General features: G+C 39.4%; 1 protein-coding gene across 2 annotated transcripts in view; it reads left to right on the top strand.

Annotated features, from left to right (window-relative positions):
- LOC122559762 (receptor-type tyrosine-protein phosphatase R-like) overlaps positions 1–12,008 on the top strand; it is a 213,992-nt gene that overhangs the window by 200,471 nt on the left and 1,513 nt on the right. The window lies entirely within an intron of this gene.

Below are 12,008 nucleotides of genomic sequence, written 5' to 3'. Positions count from 1 at the left end.
GTGCAGTCTGTTAATATTAGTGACAGGAAAAATGCTACACTTTGTGTGGTCTTGTGATCTACGATAAGACATCATTGCCATTCAGAACAGCCCTGAATAATAAAGGAATATTTCAGTAAAAAATGCAATTTTGCATTAAAAATAGCTAACATTGAAGTTGGCGTGTTGATATAAATAGTTCAGATCCTAAATATTCTGTAAAGTTTCAACTGTAATATAATCACCCATTAATGAATCCTGTCAAAAACTTTGCCCAGTGCAAGTGAATTAAAATATTTTCTTGTGACTGAACCTGATCTGGACACAAACTGAACTTAGTCGAGAGTGTGATGCTGGAAAAGCACAGCAGGTTAGGCATCATCCGAGGAGCAGGAGAATTGACATTTCGGGCATAAGCCCTTCATCAGGAATGAGACTTGTGGGTCGGGACTGGAGAGATAAATGGAATGAAGGGTGGGGATGGGGGGAGTTGGCTGGGAAAGCAATGGGTGGATGAAGGTGAGGGAGAAGGTGATAGATCATAAGGGGCAGTGATGGGCGGTGTCTGGAAGGCGGTGCCGAGTTGTAATCTTGGAACTGGGATAATGTGGGGAAAGGGGAAATGAGGAAGCTGTTGAAATTTACATTTATCCCGTGTGGTCAGATATCCATCAGAAAATCACTGGCACCTCTCCAAGTGTCATCTATTGCATCGGTTGCATCCGGTGTGGTCTCCTCTACATTTGGGAGACAAGACTCCTTCTTGCAGATCATTTCAGAGAACATCTCTGGGACATCTGCACCCACCAACCCCACCGCCCCATGGCTGGACACTTCAACTCCCCCTCCCACTCTGTCAAGAACATGCAGGTCCTGGGCCTCTTCCATCGCCAAACTGTTACCCCACCAATGCCTAGAGGAGGAACGCCTCATATTCTGCCTTGGGACCCTGCAACCACGCGGGATAAATGTGGATTTCAACAGCTTCCTCACATTAACCCAGTCCCAAGCCTCCAACTCAGCACCGCACTCCAGCCCCATCCATCACTGCCCCGTCTGACTTATCACCTTCTCCCTCACCTTCATCCACCTATCACTTTCCCAGCTACCTCCCCTCATTTCCAACCCCCTCCCATTTATCTCTGAGCCCTGACCCACAAGCCTCATTCCTGATAAAGGGCGTATGCCCGAAACGTTGATTCTCCTGCTCCTCGGATGCTGCCTGACCTGCTGTACTTTTCCAGCATCACACTCTGGACTCTGATCTCAAGCATCTGCAGTCCTCACTTTCTCATACAAACTGAATTTAAAATAAATTGCTCCACTGACCATATATTTCACGTGAGTGACTGATATCTTGAAAATCAAGAGCATGATTTTCTTATTTTAATCTTTATTTTCTGAGTTAGCAGAAACAAATATGCAAAACAAACCTGAATGTTTCAAAAATATCACAAAGCAAATAACCAAAACTTTGGCATCCCTAAAAATTGATGCTATCCTCTCCATGCATTGTCAATGAATTTTTAAAAATCAATGCATGACAGCTTGCTGTCTATCAAAATAATCTTTCAGTGTGATCAGGGTACGACAGGTAAAACCATACCTTTTCAGTCCATCTCATCCACTCATGATTGGTGGTGGACACTTAAACAACTAATTGGAGGAAGAGACTCTCCAAGTATTCATTTCCTCAGTGATGGAGGAACCTAGCGTACTACTAGAAAAGACAAGGCTGAATTACTTACAATCATCTTCAGCCAGACATGCCAAGTGAATGATTCATCTCAACCTCCTCATGCAACTCGCAGCAATGTGGATGCCAGGCTCTAATCAACTAAATTTGCTCCATGTGATATCAAGGTATGGCTGAAGATTCTGGATAGGCTATGGGTTCTAATGACATTCCAGCAATATTACAGAGTATTTGATCTCTAGAATTATCTGCACCCTAGCCAAACTGTTCCTAACAACTACAGCATTGACTTCTACTCAGCAATGTGGAAAATTGCCCAGTTATATACTGTCCACAAAAAGCAGGACAACTCTAATCTAGCCAATTATTGCTTGATCATCAATAAAATGATGGATATTGTTTTGACACTGCTAACAGGTGGCAATTACAAGCTGTAACCTGCTCACCGCTACTCAGTTTGGGTTCCACCACAGGCACTTAGCTCCTGACTTCATTATAACATGAATCCAAATATGGACCAAAGCGCTGAACTCCAAAGATGAGTGGAGAGAGATGGCCTTCATCAAGAAAGCACATGACTGAATATGGCATCAAGTCCCTGAGCAAAAGTGAAATCGGGATAAACACTCCACTGATTGGAGTCATATGACATAGGAACATAGTTATTGTTAATCATTTTAGTCCCAGGACATCTCTGCAGAAATTCCTCAGGGCAGTGTCCGAGGTCCAATAATCATCAGCTGCTTCATCAAAGGTCTTCTCTCCATCAAAAAATAGGAAGTGGTGATGCTGACTGATAATTTTGCAATTCACAAAGGTTCAAGAAGACAGCTCACCACTACCTTTTCAAATAAGTGTTGGCCCAGCCAACAATGCCAATATCTTGTGAGTGAAGAAAAAAGTTCAGTTCAGTTTGTGACCCCCTCAGACACCGAAGTTCTCCATGCCTGCATGTACCAAAACATGGAGAACACCCATAATTTAGCTCATAAATAACAAGTAACATTCATCCCATGCAATTGCCAGTCAATGACCATCTCCAACGTGAGAGAAACTTAATCATTTCCTTTTGACCTTCAGAGGCATTACCATCACTTAATACCCTGTCATCATTATTCTGTGGACAACCATTTTCCAGAAATTAAACTGGATCAGCCATATAACTACCATGGCTGCAAGATCAGGTCAGAGAATAAGAAGTTTGCTACCAACAACTCAACTCTTTATTCCCTAAGCCCTGTCCACCATTTGCAAGGCACAAGTCAGGATAGTGAAGAATACTTTCCACTTTCCAGGATGTGTGCAAATCCAACAAAACTCAAGAATCTTCAGTCTATCCAGGACAAAATATACCTTTTTGACTGACACCACATCTACAAACTTAGACGTTCACGTCTTCCTCCACTGATGCACAGTGGCAGCAATGTGTACCATCTACAAGATACACAAGAAACACCTTCAACACCATCTTCTAAACCTGCAGCCTCCACTGTCCAGAAGGGCAAAGGAACAGATATATGGGAATACCACCGTCTATAAGTTTCCCTCCAAGTCCCACATCATTCTGACCAAGACCATATTGCCTTTCCTTCACCTCTTCTGAGACTAAATTTTGGAATGCCTTCTCGAAAAGCAAACTGGGCTATCTCAGTTGGCTGGACAGCTAGTTTGTGATGCCAACAGAGTAGATTCAATTCTTGTATGAGATGAAGTGATAGTGAAGGACTTCCATCTCAACCTCTCCCCTTGCCTGTGGTGACCCTCAGGCTAAACCGCCACCTGTTATCTATAACTATGGTCCTTTGGGAATCTGACTACTTTACCTTTAGGTGTATGTACACAATATGGACTACAGCAGTTAAAGAACATGGTTCACCATCACCAACTCAAGGACTAAGTGTGGGCAACAAATACTGGCTGAAACAATGATGCTTAAAGATCTGCAGTTAGTCATTGAATTCACCAAAACATGTAAATAAAAGATGTGAGGAAATTGAAAACTGTTTGCTTGATGGAAACAAGGTGAATTTGTTCATAAAGTGACAGGGAGTGATTTATCAGCTTTTTCCCACTGAAAGTATATTGAAGACAATCTTCCTAAAGACCTACCACTGAGCAACCAGAGTATCTGTCCAAGTCAGGCAGTCTTTTAATTCAATGTTCAATTCATAGTTGTATGACATTCACAGAGTCCTGACTACCTAATGTAGATGAGTGCTGAGCAGACTGTGCTCAAGTTCAGCTGGCTGTACAGTGAGAGAGTGGGTTTTATTTATTTTGGTCAACCCAGATCAACAGAAATGCTCTGTCTTCCTCAACATAAATAGCATGGACTGCTGCAACACTCAATCCTCCCACTCCCTGGGGCATAGAAAAAAGAGAATAATAAATGCTTTATAATGATTTCAAGGTTGCTTCTATCTTTTATGGTAGCTCACATGTAGCTTAGCTATTTTTTTCGACCTACTATTTATAGATTCAGTAATGATGACCACACGGAGCAATTATCGATGAATAATGCAACCTCTGTGTTTCATAAAATAATTAATTCACTGTTACTGGCTATAACATTCCTACATATATGCAACTTTACCCTTGGTTTTATAGTGTATAATATTCCCAGATAAACTTTTAAAAAGTATGCTTTCACACTGTTTGAATTGGTAACACCAGTGCCCTATTAAAAAAGGCAGAACACTGGAGTGAGTAAGCAGTGCATGCTAGGACTGTAGCTTTTCCAAACATATACAACCTTTGATGTGTTTTATTTATAAGAGCTATCTACAATTTATATTAAGTCATTTGGTAATTGCAAATTCAGACTCTTCTTAAATTATGATGTATATTTCTTCCAAACAGCATCAGCAACAACATTTCATAATTGCCCAAATATTTAAAGTTTCAAAGTGCAACATGTGAGTGTCAGGATTATAAGATAGAGGCTGCGATGTAACCTAAAATTTTAAAAACATTAATTTGATGGAAAATTGGGAATATTCATGGTACAAGAACAATGTATTTTTTAAATATTTGAACTTTTGTTTTAAAAAGGTGGAGTGAAATGAAGAAGAACTGTTTTAAAAACCATTGTTTTGTAAAGGTGCAGATTTTCTTCCAGACCAGAAACTGTTCTCCGAAGCCAAAAACTCAGTTTAACCCTAAAGGAAACCAGTCATCTTTTCTTTGGCAGTTGCTATAAACTGTGACTTTTAAGATTGTGTGTTCTAGAGTTTTAGTAGTATTCTTACATGCCAATGCTTTATATCTGTTTACCTACAGCTGTGGACTAAATACAGTGTAAATAATATTAATTCTTGTCCAGTACAGAAAACAGGTCTGTGCTTTCTATCAATCTTCATCAGAAAGCTAGGTCAATTGAGGCAAGACCATAACGTGTACAAGCAGATGTAGGTCATTCAACCCATCAAGTCTACTCCCCCAATCAATGAGATCATGATTAATCTGACAATCTTCAACTCCACTTTCTTGCTTTTCCCCTTGGTTCCCTTACTGATTAAAAATGTATCTGTGCCTTGAATGCTTAACGACCCAGCCTTGACAACGCACTGCAATAAAGAATTCCACAGATTCACTATCCTCTGAGAGAAGAAATTCTTCTTCATCTCTGTTTTAAATATGTGATCCCTCGTTCTGAGATTATGACCTATGGTTTTAGACTCTCCTTCAAGGGGAACAACCTTTCGGCATCTACCCAGTCAATCCCCTAAGGATCTTGAATGTTTCAATAAAGTTGGCTCTCATTCTTCTAACTTCCAACCAGTACAGGCCCAACCTACTCAGCCTTTCTTCATTAGACTATCCCTGCATGATTTCAGGTAAGTGAACCTTCTCTGATCTGCCTCCAGTGCCAGCATCTTTCCTTAGCTACGGGGCCCAAACCATTCACAGATTTCCTGCACTATGAATACTTCTAAAATAAACTTTAATATTTGGAATGACTCCAGGGGATAATGGATCAAAACAGAAGTTTTTAAAACAATCAACATCGCTATTCAGCCATTTCCATTAGAAATCATCCTCCAGAGGACAAGGAAGCAAGAAATACTTTTTAAGAAAAGCAAATGGCCGAGGGTAAATCTTTCTGAAAGGAGCTGTGTGTGTGGTTGGGAATATGGGACATAAGAGAAAAAGAGAGAAACGATGTCAGAAGCAGATTAACCATGCTGGTAATGAGCAAATATTGAGCGATGAGGGCTACTGGGGAGATATAGAGATGGCAGGATGGGATTGGATGGGGAGGAACAAGGTGTTTCCAGAGGAGGAAATGCAACTGAGTTAAATAAAAGGCTCAATCTTTGAGATGAAGAAGTTTATTAGCTCCTTACAATCAGAAGTCAGGACAGATGGTGTGATAGAAGTGTCAAGAAGTGTGGTGCTGGAAAAGCACAGCAGATCAGGCAGCATACGAGGAGCAGGAGAATCGACATTTTGAGCATAAGCTTTTCATCAGGATAGAAGTAGCTTATTTTAAAAGAGAGTAGTTTGGGCTGACCTTTTCCCTTGAAGATTATAGGGGTTAATACATTTTCATGTTTTGAGTAATGTTAGCAATGCTACATTGGCCTTCTTTTCAAAACATTTCATTGATGAATAGGGTAAGGTAGGGATTCCAGGATTGATGAAATGGAAACATGTGTCTCTCGTGATATGCCTGTGTGAGGGAACAAATGTAGCATTTCCAGGTTTGCTGATGATACAAGACTAGGTAGGATTGAGAGTTTTGAGAAGGAGGCAAGGCAGAGTCAAGGTGATTGAGACAAGTTGAGTGAGTGGGCAAATGCAGTACAATATGGCTAAATGTGAAATTATATTCATTGGTGTGAAAAACAGAAAGGAAGAGTATTAAGTGTATGGTAATCTATCAGGAAGTATGGATGTACAAAGGAATCTGGGTGTTCTTATGTACCAATCAAAGAAAGTAGACAGGCAGATGCAGCAAGAATTGGTAAAGTAAATGGTACATGGCCTTTATTGCAAAAGTTTGAGTTCAGAAGTAGGGATGTAGTTATATACAGGACCTTGGTGAGACCACATCCACAGTACTATGTACAGTTTTAGTCTCCCTACTTAAAGAAACTTAAAGAAAGAATATTCTTGCCACAGGAGGTGCATGGAGAGTCACTAGGCTGATACCAGAGATGGCAGGACTGCCCTATGAAGAAAGATTGGTTCGACTGAATTCTGAATTCTTTGGAGACTATGAGGAAGACAGGAGATCTGATTGAGAAATATGAAATTCTAACCGGGCTGGATGGACTAGATTCAAAGAGACAAGAACAGAAATTGCTGGTAAAACTCAACAGGTCTGGCAACAAGTGTGGAGAGAAATCAGAGTTAATGTTTCAGGTCAAGTGATCCTTCCTCAGATCTGCAGAACTAAATTCAAAGAGGATGTTTTCCCTCGGGAGGGGAGTATACAATGAGGACATATTCTCAGGATACAGAATAGACTATTTCGGATTAAGATCAGAAAATAATGTATACAATATAATTACTCTCGAAATTTGTAGAGCTCGGAGCTGCTGTCAACATGGTCTTCATGAGTTAAAGCATTCTGCAACCACAATTTATCAACAGCCAAGGTGGTGAAGATTGAATTTGGTTTTAGAGTATTGATGAAGTAGCTGACTTTGTTCTGGTTGTTCTTCTGAAGTATGGTTGCACCAGCATTTTTTTTCCAGCTAAATGGTGCATGCTCCTAATCTGAGACTTATAGATGATGGTTGGTTTTGAATTGATTTTAGCTGGCCTCTCACTTGACCTTGCAGTTATAATATTGGGAAGGCTTAATCAATTAATATTTTGACAAATCCTATAAAGTGTGCTAGAATTGATGAAGTTTCCGATGGAAAGATTCCCACACCCTCCTAAGAATAGACGTTTTGGAGCATAATATTACAATAGGTGTACTGGGACAAACCTACCGAAGGAACTTTGAAAATGGGGCAAAAAGGTGAAGCTCAGTAGTTTCTGACTTAAGCACCAGACTGAATGATCCTTTTGAAGAATGGCAATAATGAGTACTTGTCTGGCAGTGCAAGCACCAACCTCAAATTGCTGAAGTAATTGTTTTCAGGATCCTGATTTCAATAAGGCCGGACTTGAATAGCTGAGGGACTCTGAAATATCCACTGAAACATCTGCACTTTAATTTGGCTGAATATTTGAAGAGGCACTTCAGTTGTTGCATAGAAGTTTTTCCAGGTTTCTATGGGGTTAGTGTGATTCATGTTTGGTGCAATATGCTCAGACAGAATGGAGCCATTGCCAGGGACCCACTGACACTGTAAATAATGCTAAAATAACTTATCTTGCCAATCTGAAAGTGCACAAGACAGGTCATTTGAGTCATGATGGATGTTGATTATGAATAGATAGAATGCAGCAGTGACCCAAGGGCATCTTTTTGAACAAGCACAAGAATTATATGCACACAGCATAGCTATAATTTTGCACAACTATTTCCTATGCCAGAAAAGTGCCTTAGATTTTACTGGAACCTGATATTTTCTCTCTCTTTCTCTCTTTCTCTATTGCTGTCTGACTTTCTCCCCACATCACAAATAGCATTGTTGTCAGACTGTTTAGTTCACTCTATTAGAATTATGTTTATGAATTTACACTGCAAATATAAAGTCCTCAGCTCTTGAAGTTGACTTGAGCTATGAATATGCAGTGTTAAACAAAGGAGCAGAAAATAAGTCAAGTCCCATGTATTGGTAGTACCATCAAGTGTTGGGAGCTGCTTCGGTGTCTTGTGAGAGTTGTTACTCTGAATATTTTACACTTTGCCACTAATATAGAGGGTAGACAAGTAGGAGGCTAGAAGAACACAGCAAAGCAAGCAGTACTAGAAGATGGAGAAGTCAACATTTCAGGGCTGTAGAAAAGTTCCATCCAAAATGTGGACTTCTCCATCTCCTGTTGCTGCCTGGCTTGCTGTGTTCTTCCAGCCTCCTGCTGGTCTACCTTGGATTCCAGCATCCACAGGGTTTTTCTTTTGTCTCTAACTAATATGGAGGGGACAAAATCCACTGCAGGTTGGTGTAGGGAGTTCCTATGTTGTATGTTTACATGATCTCCAATGTGATGGAAGGCTGAAACATCATCAAAGGCCAAATATACAAGAGGAAGAGATGCCCCAGCCTTTTCATTAATGGAAAATGAGCCTACCTGGCAAACAATTTCTGAATCATGATATTTTATCAGAGTTGTTTGTTCATCCCTGATCTGCTCCATAAAATTTAAAACAATGTTCATTTTTCTTGGCTTGATACAAACTTGGCATAATCCACGAAACTTCCCACCTCTTGTGGCCTTTACTCTTTCAAGGTATTTGGATATTATTGGTAAGTACTGTTCCCTAATTGTCCCTGAACTAAGTAGTGCACAAGGGCATATAAAAATCAACCAAATACTGGATCGGGATCATATTCAGTTTCCCTCCCTAGTAGTGCAGTAGGGCATATAAGAATCCACCAAATTCTGGATCGGGATCATATTCAGTTTCCCTCCCCTATAGTGCGGTAGGGCATAAGAATCAATCAAATTCCAGAATTCAGTTTCCCTCCCTAAAGGGCATTAATGAATCAGATTGTTAATTTAATTTAAATACCAACAGCTGCCTTGTTGTGATTTTAGCTTCAGGTCTCAAAGCATTAACCCAAATTTCTGAATTACTAGTCCCATGACACCACCATGCCCCCTACCAATGATGAACATTTCAAATTGAGTGTAAAACACACCATCCTCACTCTCTTATGTAAATATGGTTCCTCCCTATGTCTCTAAGAATCAATAATGGAATGCAGAGTTTCTTAGTTCTTGCACTACCCACGCTGAATTATTTTAGGTTCCATAAACGAGCTGATTTTATTCTGATTGCGTCTTGTAAAAGAATTCAGTTCACAAATCTCACATGCTTTATATGGGACTAAGGCCCCAGATTTATCTGGGATTAAATTCTCAATGAGAAGTACTGAATCATGTAAAAATCTATTCATGACATGCACGGCTTAATTTTAAATCTAAAACAGCTGTAGTGTTCCAGAACAAGGATCAAAATTAATAGTAGGTGCTGAAATGTTTAAAGTCACCTAATTAAACTGTGAAATAATCAATGTTATCTTAGAAGGGGAGAAGTGAATGCTGTCCAATCCTTCCAGGAAATAAATCCAGGATTAAAGTAATACCATGCCTTTCACAAATATCTAAAGCCAAAAAACTGTCCATTTGTACTTCTTTGATTCATGCTCCTGCGAGCAAGTCATAGAGTCATAGAAATGTACATCACGGAAACGGACCCTTCGGTCCAACTTGTCCATGCAGACCAGATATCCCAACCCAATATAGTCCCACCTGCCAGCACCTAGCCCATATCCCTCCAAACCCTTCCTATTTATATACTCATCCAAATGCCAGTGATGGAACATTGGCTTTATCTGCTACTTCCACTACAGGATAATATCCACTGTCCTTTCAATGAAAATAGTTGTCTTCTTATGTCTCTGGACTATTTCCACAGATATTATTTGATGACCAGATGCTTTGGGTGTTAATCCAGTTTTTTGAGAATGTTGGTATGTTTTATTTGATTTCTCAGTTGGTGAACATACATTCTGAGTTTTGCTAAAGCAGTATTTGACATTTTACAGCTTAATTTATTTTGAAACTCAAACTTGAGAGAAATGAGCTATTTTAGTTCATCTGATTCCTCTGTCTTTATTGTGATGATGACAATGCTGATATATGTGTGATTCATTTGCTCATTATTTGATTTCACTGTGGTCACAAACCAATACATTTAGAGTACCCATATAAATTGTTATGAGCATCCAACTGAAAGTTCAGGTAACAAGCACCTTTTTTATTGATCTATAAATTCAATAATCATGGGGAGTTAATCAGAAGTGATGTAATTTAAACTTAATAGCTCATGACCTGAACTGATACGTGCTCATGCTTCCCTTCATCTGTATGTTAACAGTAGTAAGAACCTAATGGCGAAAATAATTGATTGTACAAATGATAATCCGTTAAAATGCAGTAATTTTTAGTTCAGTGTTATTGCAATTCCTTATTGATTAAATTTGCACAGTCATTTAGAGAAAAGGGCAAAGTCCAAATTTTTGTAGCAGTAATGGCAAGTTCAGTGGTCACCATTGTTGCTCTTGTGAAACTTGCAGTGTCTTCTAAAATCCACATAGACACAGTTACGTGAGAAAACCCAGATGTTATCATCGGTGATTCTGCAATCCCTCACAGGAGAAGCTGTTGAAATCCCCACAGACAGCACTCATGTAGAAAAAATAGGCCTTTAATACTAATAACTTGTAAAACTCTAGGAAAATATTAAATTTTTATGAATGATGTAAAACTTTTTTTTTCAAAAGATGTAATAAGTTAACATTACTCCCAAAGAATACTTTTCTCTGCATGGAAAGCTAATTTCCTATTGGTAAAATATCAACATTATGATAAAAAATCATTTATTTTTAAGAATTTGTTTGTGGAATTTCAGCTTCTGTCTTGATCCCATAAACCTAGCCACTTATTTCATTATGTATACAATATATTTAAAGTTAATGATAATCAGTGCTTTTTACTTCCTGGTTAGCTGTCTAAAAGAATACTTCAATCTGATTAGTTGCTCATTTTTAAAATAATAACAGTTTATTGAGTGCTGGTGATACCTTTGAAACAGGATTCAAATTGGTGTTTGAATCAGGAATGGGGAAATTCATGCCACATAGATTGCTAGATCTTTATGGCTGATTATTTTCAAGGTCAGTGGTGAATGCCATTGATATGCACTCCCTACAAAATTTAATCTCAAATGCAGACCTGTAATTTTCTGCCTATCACCATTCTCCTCACGTCACTCTTTACTGCTCTCATCTCTTTCATCTCTTCCAAAGATGCTAATAATGATGGCATGAAATGGGGTGGCTAGCATTGCTGCCTCACAGCATTAGGTAGATGCTGGAAACCAGAGTTTATATCAGAGTGGTGCTGGAATAGCACAGCAGCACCTGAGGAGCAGGAAAATCGACATTTAAGGCAAAAGCCCTTCATCAGGAATAATTCCTGATGAAGGGCTTTTGTCGATTTTCCTGCTCCCCAGATGCTGCCTGACCTGCTGTGCTTTTCCAGCACCACTCTGATACAGCCTCACAGCATTGGGGACCTGGGTTCAATTCCAGCCTTGGGTCACTATCTATGTGGAGTTTTTATGTTTTCTCTGTGTCTGTGTGAGTTTTCTCTGGGTGCTCCAGTTTCCTTCCACAGTCCAAAGGTGTGCAAGTTACTGGAT

This window comes from Chiloscyllium plagiosum, unplaced genomic scaffold, assembly GCF_037043375.1.
Source record: "Chiloscyllium plagiosum isolate Xiang-an unplaced genomic scaffold, Cpla_swu_hap1 HiC_scaffold_19, whole genome shotgun sequence".
Lineage (NCBI taxonomy): Eukaryota > Metazoa > Chordata > Chondrichthyes > Orectolobiformes > Hemiscylliidae > Chiloscyllium > Chiloscyllium plagiosum.
Note: the sequence above shows the minus strand (reverse complement) of the source record. Positions and strands in the feature narration are given on the sequence as shown.